Consider the following 12,079-nt stretch of genomic DNA (forward strand, 5'->3'; position numbering starts at 1 on the left):
AAGATTTATTATTTTGCTATTCACATTTAGATCTACTATCCATCTGGAATAGATTTTTAATTGTGGTGTAAAGTAGGGTTTAAAGCACCATTTTTCCAAGTTGATAGTTCATGATTCACCAAAATTTAATCAAAAGGCTAAGTTTTCTCTATGAATTCTAGCATTATGTGTGCTATAAATCAGTTTGTCACTATGTTTGAATCTTTTCTCTAAACTTTCCAATTTTATTCCATTGATCAGTTTTTCTGGAGTAATTCAGACAATGTGATTATAACCACATTGCCTGATTAAGTACATTGCCTGAATTAGTATGGATTAAAATATTTTTGGTATCTGTTTAATTCTTCCATGTTTGTTCTTTTCTTCAAATTATTTTGTCTATTTTTGGTCCTTTGTATTTTCAATATATTCTAGAATCAGCCTATCAAAGCCTGAAACATGAACCTTACAGTATTATTAAAAACTTTATAATATTAAGTATTCTAAACCTTACTTATGATATATCTCTCCATTATATAGGCCTGATTTCATTTATAACAAAATACTGTTCTATTGTTCTTAATGCAGAGGTCACATATTTCTTCTTAGATTTCTTTCTGCATGGTTGTTTATAAATGGTATTACAAATTTATTTCTAAAATTGTATTTCTTTGTTAGTTATTGACACATAGAAATATAATTTTTATATAGATATATATTTATATACAAATGATTTTGTATACTTTGTCTAGTAAATGGATTATATGTCAGCATGTTTTTACCATAGAGTCTGGAAACTTATCAAATGTTCTATCAGTATTTGTTGATCTAAATTTACTTTTCAGTACTACATAACTCCCATATTATCAGTGCACACGTTGGAGAGTCTCGGGGTATCTCAGAACCTTGTAAATGCCAGTCATTGATCTGTGTAGAATGAAACTTCAGCTGTCATGTTATCCATTGGATTCAAGGGGAAATGTTCTAAATTGGCCTAAGCTTTTGTTGACATTAGGCTCTACAGGGTCCTATCACTCTATTTATTCAGAAGGACAAACAAGACTCATTATCTCAGAGGTTACTAAAAGTTACCTAGCAGACAAACCTCTACCATACCAAATCCATTCTCACTGAGCCCTGAATAAGTCCTTCATTTGTCTGCTCCACTCCCCTAAATGCTTGCCTCTGATGAAGTGTTAGGAATCAGCATCAATTTATTCTAAGTTGGTGTCAGCCTATTTTCTTTAGCAATTAGCAAACATAAAAGAACTCATCATGAGACTTAGCCAACTCACTACTTCTATCTATTTCTTGGCCCAGCTATAAGTCCATTAACATAAAATATGTGATTTATTCATTCATTCATTTATATCTCACATATCTCATTTATATCTTATTCATTTATATCTCATTATTTTATTCTCATAAAATAATTCATATTTCAAAAAAGAATTGTTTTACTTTTCACAGCAAAAAATGGGATTTTTAATTGTGTAAATAGCATTGTCAAATGACATGTCAATTAAATAAAAATAATTATTTTTCATTTCTTGAAAAAAACTTGTAAGTTCTTGAGGATGTCATAATGAATAGATTATAAATCCCTTATTAATGTTATGTATGCATAATTAAATGTAGGTCATTGTGACTTTCTGAGGAAAAGAAATACAAACAGTGATGGGCTGTAATTGTTTACTGCTTTCAAGTACCTAAGGGTCTAAGTTTTCTATAATCAGTTTCACTTTTAACCAAAGAACCTTGTCCAAATATAATTACTTTGAATTTGAAATCACATTAAATATAAGAAGAAAGAGGAATTAATGAAACTCTAGTTCAAAAACATGGCTACACTTCACTAATTCTCTGTTGATATCCAATTATTTTCTGTTGGTGGAACAAGGACAGATTAAACCTCCATCCTGTTTGTGTACTAAGCCTGTAGAATGCTCTGTATAGATTCTTTCTGCATAGCACCAAAATTCAGGCCTTCTATTTAAATATGAAAAGATGAAGTTTCAATGATTTGGATGTATTTTGATGAAAATATAAAATGCAAAGTCATTTCAGTCAGCTTTTGGTGCATGTTAAAGTAAATTTCAATTATAAAGTTACAGAAAAGAAGCAGTTTTATTTTTAATGCCTTTCACTCAAATGGACAAAATGTATTTCGAGACTTTAATTTAGTCTGCCTTATCTTTCTCCTATTGTAGTTTTCCAGCTGTATATACCATGCACCATAATGTAAAAATGAACACTCACCTTTCACTTCGACCTGCCTGCACCCCAGTATACACACACACATATACTCCAGTAGTATCTGGTTTTGTTGTTTTTTTGTTTATTTTATTCTTTTATACCTTTTAGAGATTGATAGATTCGAAAGTCTTGTTTTTTAATTTCAAGGACAAAATACTTTAGAGAAAATAAATTTCTTTACTCTAGAGCTTTGACTTATAATAAATATCAGGAACAAAAGCCTGAAAAAATTAGTCAGAAATTCATAAACATTAGATTAAAGAAATATATAAAGTTACCCTTTTTTCTAAGAAAAAAGATAAAAAAGACATTTTTGAGAATAAAAAAAAGTTTTTTATCTAGGCAAGACAAATCAGAAAAGACTAGTGTTTTGTTTATTTTTTAAGAAAGGGTTCCATATTTTCTACCTCCTAGGTTCAGAACTTGAAAGGGTATGGTGAACTAGTCTAAGACAACACCAAACAATTTTTAATAGACTCCTAAACCAGGGGAGATCTGAGACTCTCTTTCCTGGATATGGTCTGTGGAGAAAACACATCTCTTGGAGAGGCCACATCCAGCAATGCCCAGAAACCAAAGATGGCGTAAAGCCAGGCTATCCGAGTGTCTTGGAGGCTTGTGTGGAGAGACACACCAAGAATTCCGAGCCACCCAGAGGGGAGATCAATAGTAGGAAGGGTGGCAAACCTGCTGCTTGCTACACAGACAAGAAGACTTCATAGAGCACATATGCTATGGTTTGAGTGTGCTTCCCGAAGTTCATGTGTTGAATACTTACTCCCCAAGGGAACAGTGTTGAGAAATGGAGCCTAACAATGTGATTAAGTCATAAGGGTTCTACCCTCATGGATGGATTACTGTTGATATTGCAGGAATGGTCAGTTATCATGAGAGTGGGTTTGTTATACAAGTGAGTTCAGTCCCCTTTGCTCTCTTGCACGCTCTTGCTCTTCAAACATCTGCCATGGGAAGCAGCACAGCCCGCACTTGCTGCCAGCACCTTGATACTGGACCCACAGCCTCCAGAACCACAAGAAATAAAATAAAATAAAACTTTGTTCTTTCTAAATTACTCAGTCTAAGAAATTCTGTTATAGCAGCATAAAATGGAATGAGACAACACACCTACTGATAGGAAGCTGTGACAAAACAACCAGCACCAGCAGCGGATACCAGCACAAACATGGAGGGCCAGAGGAAGCAAGTTCTTGCACAATGAGCACCAGAGGAGAACAAAGGGCTATCAGAAACCAGAGTCTCCTAATTAGAACCTGGATGATATAAAACTTTTCCTTATCCTTGAACTTAAATGTCTCTAAAGGAGAGAAAAAGAAAGACACTGAGAGCTAAAGCCATGAATTTGACCATTCACCCAAGGAGACTAAGTTTAAAACCATACATGAATAAGCAACTGGAAGTCAGAAAGATAATTAGGGGCTGATTGGCATGTTAGTTTATGAAAAATAACTGAAGGACCTTTTAAAAAATTTTTAATAGGCTTCTTTAGAGCAGTTTAATTTTAGAGAGAAATTGTACAGGAAGCAGAGTTTTCATACATCTCCCTTCCCCCAACACACAAATTTTCTGCTATTATTAACATCTTGCATTAATGTAGTATATTTGTTACAATTGATGAATTGATATTGAAAAATTGTTATTAACTAAAGTCCATGAGTTTATATTTACACACTCTGGGTTGTGTTTGTGGTTTTAGATGGATACATAATGTCCTGTAGTACAGTATCATACATAATAGTTTCACTCTCCTAAAAATGCTGTGTGTTCCATCTATTTATTGCTCCTTCCTTTTCCTGTCCCCCTAAAACTGTTGGTATTTGTATTAATGTCTGTATAATTTTGTCTTTTCCAGAATGTCGTATAGCTGGAATCATACAGTATGTAGTTGTTTTAGACTACCTTCTTTTGCTTAGCAATATGCATTTAAGTTTAGTACATTAAATAAGGCACTTTTAAATGTAAAAAAAAAAAAAAGCTATACTGGCTTTTTAGAGTATTTGAATGATGATATTACTACCAGAGGAAAGAAGTGCCTGAGAATTATATTTTTATTTACATATATTTATTAAATAGATTTTTGTGCATATATATTTTATATATTAAATGAATATTTGTGCATATATATTTTATATATATAATATATACATATTTCTAATGTACACCTTTCAAAAATGATCTTCTTTTGGTAGAACTATAACAGAACATATTGGTTATAGAGCTAAATACACTGAAGCCTAGGAGATTACATGATTCATCTGAGTTCACACAGTTAGTACATGCAGAGATAGTGATGAGGAGATTGAGACTCCTGTCACCTATGCCAATAACCTGTCCAAGAGTTTCCTGGTTCAAACCATACATGTCACCATCTATGCTATTTTAGTAGATTCTGGTTAGAGAAAATGTTACAGAGGCCATAACTTTCATCTGTACACTCAATTTATTAGGTCTTGCTAGTTGCAGATATACTTAAAAAAATATCAATATTTATTTCATTGTTAAGTCCAGGTCAGCAGAATTTATCATCTGGGTCATGTGTGATTCAACGCTAGTTGCTGATGTGGTCTTCAGGGCAGTATTAGTGGTGGAATTGAAGACCTAAAACACTAGTGATCCCTGCACCCTGCAGTCCTGACTTCTAGAAGGCAGCCATGTGTTCTACATTATAATTTAACATATATTGTTATATTTTATTGATACTGTCGTCAATCTCTTACAGTGCCTAATTTATAAATTAAACACTGTCACAGGCATGTATGTGTAACCGATTCTAGGAACAAATTTCAATGACCCCTATATGTTTTCTTTATAATCCTCTTCCCTTAACTTGACCTTTTGAGTTGTTTCGCAGAAATGGTGGATTTGCTGCAGACAAAGAAGTTGAGATCCTGAAGGCCCCAAGCAGACTTCCTGACACCAAGACTCACCATTCCTCACAAGCTGCCCCTTGATAACTACCACATGGCCCACCCCACAGCACATGCCCCCTCCTTTGGTTTTTGGTATTTTTTTGGCTGAAATTATGGAGATTAGAAAAATCAATAAAAATTTTTGATTCTTGAGGAATTTATTTGGTAGGAGATACATAATAAAAAAGAGACAAAAAACAATAAAAAGAGACTAAGTAAAATAATTTGTAATTTGTATAATTTATTAGAAGGTGATAAGTGTTAGGTAGATAGTGATTCCAGGTCTCCTAGGGACCAAAATGGGTGTTGTTGCCCCCATCTTGGTCCTGCCCCAGCCTGATTCTCCATGCCTGGGGGAGGAGGGAACACCCTATGAATCAGGCAATTAGAACTTGGTGGCCAGCTGAAATAGAATGCAGAGGACTCTCTAGCCCACGGACCAAGCCACATAGGTACCATAGACTCTGGAAAATGACCTAGAACACACGTGCCTAGTTAAGGCTCAGGTCATGTGATTCCTGTCTAATAAAAGTGGTTCCATGGTGACCTCTGAACCACAAGGGAGGTCTCTATCTGAGCACTATAAAATAGGATGTAGACCACACCCAATCTCTCTCTTTGCCCTTCCTTTTGCCTGCCCTACTGTGACAATCGGTCTGTTCATCATCTGTGGCATATGTATCGTGCTCTGTAAACCTATGTTTTGCTCTTACTCTATAATCCTATTGTTCTCTCCTCAATAAACCTCATTTTCATGCTTGCCTAACTTTGGCATGTCTGGTCATTCTTTGACCATAAGCACGCCAAGAACAGATGGTTTTCAGACTAAAACCTAGCAATAAGTGTTATTAAGAAATACAAATCACAGAAGGAGACAGAAGTTGGAGCTGGGTTGGAGAAATTGGTGCAATTTAAAATAGGATATTGAGGAAATACTTCACTGTAAAGTTAACATTTGAAAATAGATGTTAATGATGTGAGGGAATGAGTTGTAAGAATACTTGGGAAAGACTGTTACAATGAAGGAGAATTGTGCACAAAATTCCTAGAGCTGAAAAGTGCCTGGACTGTTCAAGAAGCTTCAAGCAAGCCAGCATAACTTCATTAGAGTAAGCAAAGAGGAGAAACAGTAGGAGAAACAGTCAGAAAGGTACTGGGAGCTAAGTCATGATGGGCTTTGCAGGTCATTTTAAGGACTCTAATTTTTATTTTGAGTATGATTTGAAGGATTTGAGCAGAAGAGTGTTGGTGGGGTCAGTAGTCTGAAATGTCATTCCTGGTGTGCTCTTGGCTGAAGAACGAACAGACACACCAAAAGCAAGGCAAGTGTGAAATGAAGTTTATTGAGGAAGGACAAAATAGGTTTACAGAGTAGAGCAAGATATGTTTGAAATTCTGTGTCATAACAAAAGGGTCTTGGTTAGGGTCTGGGGCCTTGTTTTATAATATCTGGGTTGGGCCCTCCTCCTGGTTCAGTTGTCACCATGGAACCACTTTGATGGAAAGTTGGGAGTTATATAACCTGCGTCTTACTGTGCATGCAGGTCTCCCATGGGCCCCTCTGAAAGCCCATTTAGGGGGGTGAACCACAATGTAGATTTAAGCTAATGACATGATAATTAGCCTTAGATTGTTCTAGGTTACCTTACGGACCCTATTGTACCTCTGCATTCTTTTGCAGTTGACATGCTAAGTTCTGATGGCAGACTGGTTGTGTGTTCCCTCCGCCCCCGGGCTTGGCAGTTGCTCAGAGCCCCTCCTTTATCACCAGGAGGGGCCAGGAGTCCTCACTGTCAGCCTAACAATTTGATGTATATCCTTAGAGTGAAGGAAATTGGATATATTTTACACCAAAATATATTTATTTGACATGTTTTGAGATGGTTGCCACGAGTCACACAGATAGAAGGAACACTGCAAACCTGTTATTTGTGGGTGGAATTTACATCAGTAGAGAATGCAGCCAGGTCTGTCCTTTCTGGATCTAGAAAAGACTAGCTGAGTGTCTGACACCTTAAAATGTCTGAAAAGAAACATTTGCCGTCCATTCTCCCTGAGGGCTGCTATCTCTAAGGCTTCATTCACACGAGACCACCTTGGCTGGCTGCTCGGCTTCTTCCTCTTTCCCTCCCAAACCCTGTTTATCTGTTTTCAAGCTCCCATTCTTTAAAACCCTCTGCACCTCATTGAGAAGTGGAATCTTCATTCTGAGGGTTCCTGTGTACACATTCAAATACATTTATATAGCTTTTGTCTTATTAATCTGCTTTATTGTGAGTTGATTTTTCAACAAACCTTCCAAGTACAAAGGGGCAGTTTTCCCCTTGCCTCAACAAAAAGAATGTTCTAGCTCCTGGACTGAGAATAGGTGTTATTGTTGCCACCGAACCAGATTCATAAGCCCAAGAGGAAGCCAATGCGCTGAGTCAGCAGGATTTACAAGGCAGGGAAAGAGTCTTTATTCCACATAGCGGTAAGCAGGGGGATGGGAGAAATTTCTCAAATCTACTTCTCTGAGAATTTGGAAGACAGGGTTTTTAAGGGTAGCTTTTCAGGCAAGGGATTAGGCAATTAGGTTTGTTAACAGGGGCAAAATTACAGGGATGCAGAAATCATCTTCTTGTGTCGCTCCAGTCCCTGGGGTCACAATTCCAGTTGAGTGGATGGTTTCTTGGTATGGACTGCTGGTCTGGGTGGAACAAACAATCCACTGGAATGGGGGCCTGGCAGATATCTTAAAAGCTGCCTTTAGGTTTCAAAGAGGTGATGTTATACAGTGAGAAAGTTAAGATTCTTTATGGATACCGGCCATGAGGAGAAGTTCAAGAATCTTTACAACCACCAGCAGTGTGGCTCCAGAGTGGCAATTATAGGGAAGCAAACAGGGACAATGACTAATCATTACTATTGTGTTTAGCTAGGCCTTTACCATGGTTCTTACTTTGTACCCCATTATTGAAGAGCAGTTTCATTCTCAGTGAGGCAAGAACTTCAGGTTCTGTATATATTTTGAATGTAGGATATATTGATACTCAGCACATTCCCTAGCCTAATAAGCTTTCCACTCTGGGGCAGTAACAGCAGTGTTGTCAGGATTTCTTTGGCATTCAGGTTACTGTCTAGAAGATTTTGCCAATAACATCCATTCATAAAGGACTGGTAAAGCAGAAAAGGAGTCATCGGCCATTATGTGTCTCCTGCACCTGCAAGTGCATTTACAGGTAAATATATATGAGATTTGCAAGTGCTCTGGTTGAAAACCTGTGAATCACTTGATTTAATGTTACAGACAGCTGAGATCACTGGAATTGGCTTCTCTGCAATTATTACACTCCTGGATTCCATGACACCTAGCAGCACAAGTTTCTTGATGGTTATAATGGCATTTAATGTTTGTTTTTGACTTTTCTGTGTGATTTCATTTCCTCAGCATATTCAGTGGACAAGTAGTTCTATGTGCTGTGCACACACTGTTAATGCCAGCAAAGACATGAGAAATGATACTGGACAGTTAGCGTTGGCTGCATGGTAAACAGTATTTCAGTATTATGGTAACAACTGTAAATGTATTTTTGAAGGATTTATGCAGTTCAAGAAATGAAAGGACAAGATCATGTTTGACTTATAAAACATTAAATCTGGTAACACCATAGAACATAGATTGAAGAGAAACAATAGTTCAAGGGTGATTATAACCTAGGTGAGAAACATAAACTAAGATAACACTGCATTGTTATTTGGTAACACAGAGAAACTAGGAGAAGCAAATTTAGTGTGGCAGACAGGAATTTCATTTTCATTTTGTAGAGACTGTGAATGAGACGTGCAGTTGTGTAACAATTAGGAGTGCAGACTCTGGAATCAGAAAAGCTGGATGCAAATCCATGTCTTTTACTTCTTGATATAAACCTTTGGGTGCAAGGAAATGACACAAGAAAATTGCCTTGTATAGTTCCTGGAACATAATTCATATTATACATGTTACCTGTTATTTGTATGAAATGGTGAGAATGAGCCTGATACTGATGATCATAATTCAAGCCAGAAAATAAGTGAACAAGTTGGATATATGGATTTGAATTAAAATTTGGACTTGTACTAGAGATTTAAAATGTATTCTATAAAATTTGACTATAATTAGAGAGAAAAAAGAAAAATTTTTAGGAAAAGTCTCTCTCTATACACTCTATACACTCGCGGAAATTAAGGGAATATGTAGAGTTCTACTGAGTGAGCAGTCTACGTTTAGCATAGTCAGAAAAGCTTAATGGATAAAATCAATTTGGTCTTATATTGTGAGCATGAATGCAGCACCACTTTGCCATTTTGAATTACGTGGCTTCAACTTAGTAGCTCAATAATTTAACTGGATTCCTGAAATAGTATTCCAAGTGTCTATCAACAAATGATTGTATAAACAAACTGTGATGGATATTTTGGTATACAATGGGATATTATTCAGCCTTAAAATGGAAGTAATTCTGACACCTGGTACTACATGGATGAAACTTGAGTATGTTGTGCTCAGTGAAGTAAGCCAGTCACAAAGACAAATACTGTGTGATTCTCCGTACACGTGGTATCTAAAATAAGCAAATTCATAGAAACAGGAAATAGAATGACAGTTGCCAAAGGATGGGAGAGGGGAAAATGAGGAGTTTTTAATGGATGTAGAGTTTCAGTTTTGTGAAATAACAAAGTTGTGGAGATCACATTCAAAACGATATGAATATACTAAACATTGAACTGTATGCATAAAAATGCTTAAGATGATATATTAATGTCATCTGCATTTGTGATAAAATTAAATTAAAAATAAAATATGGACAAATAAATCAACAAATCTCTCTACATGTTAATTAATTCTATATAGAGCTATTCAAATATAAATTATTTGTTAGTCTCATGAAACTCAAACCAGGTAAAATGCATTATGCTCTCCTTATATAATCATATAGTTTCAAGTTTTGTCAAAATATCACAAAAGTTGGTCAATGCCTGAGTCAGGCTTAAAGCACATCTTTGTATAATTCTAGACCTACTGTTGCTGTCCAACCAGATTCATTTGCCTGCTGCCCACAGGTAAGCCAATATGCTGAGACAGGAGGGTTTTTGGTAGAGAAATTTCTCAAATCTGCTTCCCCAAGAATTTAGGAGACAGGGTTTTCAAAGACAGTTTGGCATAGGTAATTGAGTCTGCTAATTGGCTGGGTTCAGATTCAGACAGAAACATAGGGTTGTAAAAATTGTCTTCTTTGCGGACCAGGTCCTTGGGTGGGGGTCCCAAGACCAGTTGAGTCAGTTCCTTGGTATGGGCCACTGGTCTGGGTGGGTCAGCTGTTCCACTGGAATGTGGGACCTGGCAGATGTCTTAGAAACTACTCCTAGGTCCCCAAAATGCGATTTCTATGGAGAAGCTAAGAATCTTTATGACCACCAGCTATGTGGCTCCAGAGTGGCAATTATAGAGAAGCAAACAAGGGGACAGTGGCTAATTATTATCATTATTTTTAGCTGGGCCTGTGCCTTAATTTTAGCTATGCTCTTATCACAGTGCTCACCTTGCAATCCTTTTTATTAATTTGTAACAGTGGTTTCACTACTACACTATATATCAATGACTTTTCTGTAGACATTCTCTTTTGCAGGGTTTTGTGGTTGTTGGTTGTGGTTCCCTGAAGGTTTTTTGGAAAAAAAGCTGAAATAAACACTCTTTTTATTAAATTAATGATTTTTCATGGTTAATTTATTTGTCAATTTCAAAGAACTGGAAAACTTCTCTTTTTAAAACTCAGAGAAAAATAATTTCCATGTACAAATCCTTCCTATTCACTCCAAAACAACGACTTAGTGAATTTTGAATCAAAGGAGGATGCTTTGCCTAGTACGCATCTTTTGAAAAAAATATTTAAACTAAACATAAATATTTTGATTTGCAGAACTTTGCAATTTGGATTGTATCTCTGTCACAATAGAAATTTTGGGTGCCTTCCCTCAAAGCCATTGCCCATTTACTTGATAATTATCCCAATAATTATACTATATTCTATACTCTTTCTGTAGACATAGAAATACTGACACTAATCTGGATCATAGGCTGGGGTGGGAGCTCAGTTCTTAAATATCATCATCATCAATCTCCACATACAGAAATGGGAACATGGACTAATCTGGACCAGCCAAGAGATGCATGATGATGTTTGCAGCAAGATTGTGGGAAAGTAGACTTCACTGATGTGTTGAGAGAGCTTCAGGAACTAACTGAATTCGTTTTCTTGAATACAAACTAGAAAGCAAATACCTAATGCATTTTTGGCAACACCTTGATAACTTTGCAGAAGACTCTATCTGAAAACAAGAAAACTACTGAGACTTAATGGAAACAAACCAGGTGTTATGATTTTATTAACACATTGAAATAAACCGTCCTGAAACCTATACTTTGACTTTTGTTAATAAATCATGCCCCTCCATTGGTTAGCAGATTTAACCTTGGTTTTCTTTTACTTGCAACTTAAATTAGCACAATTATTATTATCTGATAGATGCAGACCTATGTAGTCTGTGGTCTTCACATCATTAAGGATGTCCATTCTTATAAGGAAGAAAAGTTCAAAACCTATCACCACAAGAAATTTATTTTTCTTAATTCCAATGTATAGAGTACATCAGGAATGTACAATAAGAGCATTCCTCAATAAATTATTGCAAACTATCTTAGTACAAGTGCATTTTTATTCAGATGTTATTTAAGCCCTATTTATATTTCTATAGAGACCTTACTTTTCAAATCAAAAAGTTGTATAATTGTTTACACTGAATAAAATACTTTAAACTCTTGATATTTCTGATGTCTGTTATTTATAAAAATAATAGAAACAACATATAAATGTTGTTTTTTAACAATAATAGCACCA

This window comes from Microcebus murinus, chromosome 23, assembly GCF_040939455.1.
Source record: "Microcebus murinus isolate Inina chromosome 23, M.murinus_Inina_mat1.0, whole genome shotgun sequence".
In the NCBI taxonomy this organism is placed as follows: Eukaryota; Metazoa; Chordata; class Mammalia; order Primates; family Cheirogaleidae; genus Microcebus; species Microcebus murinus.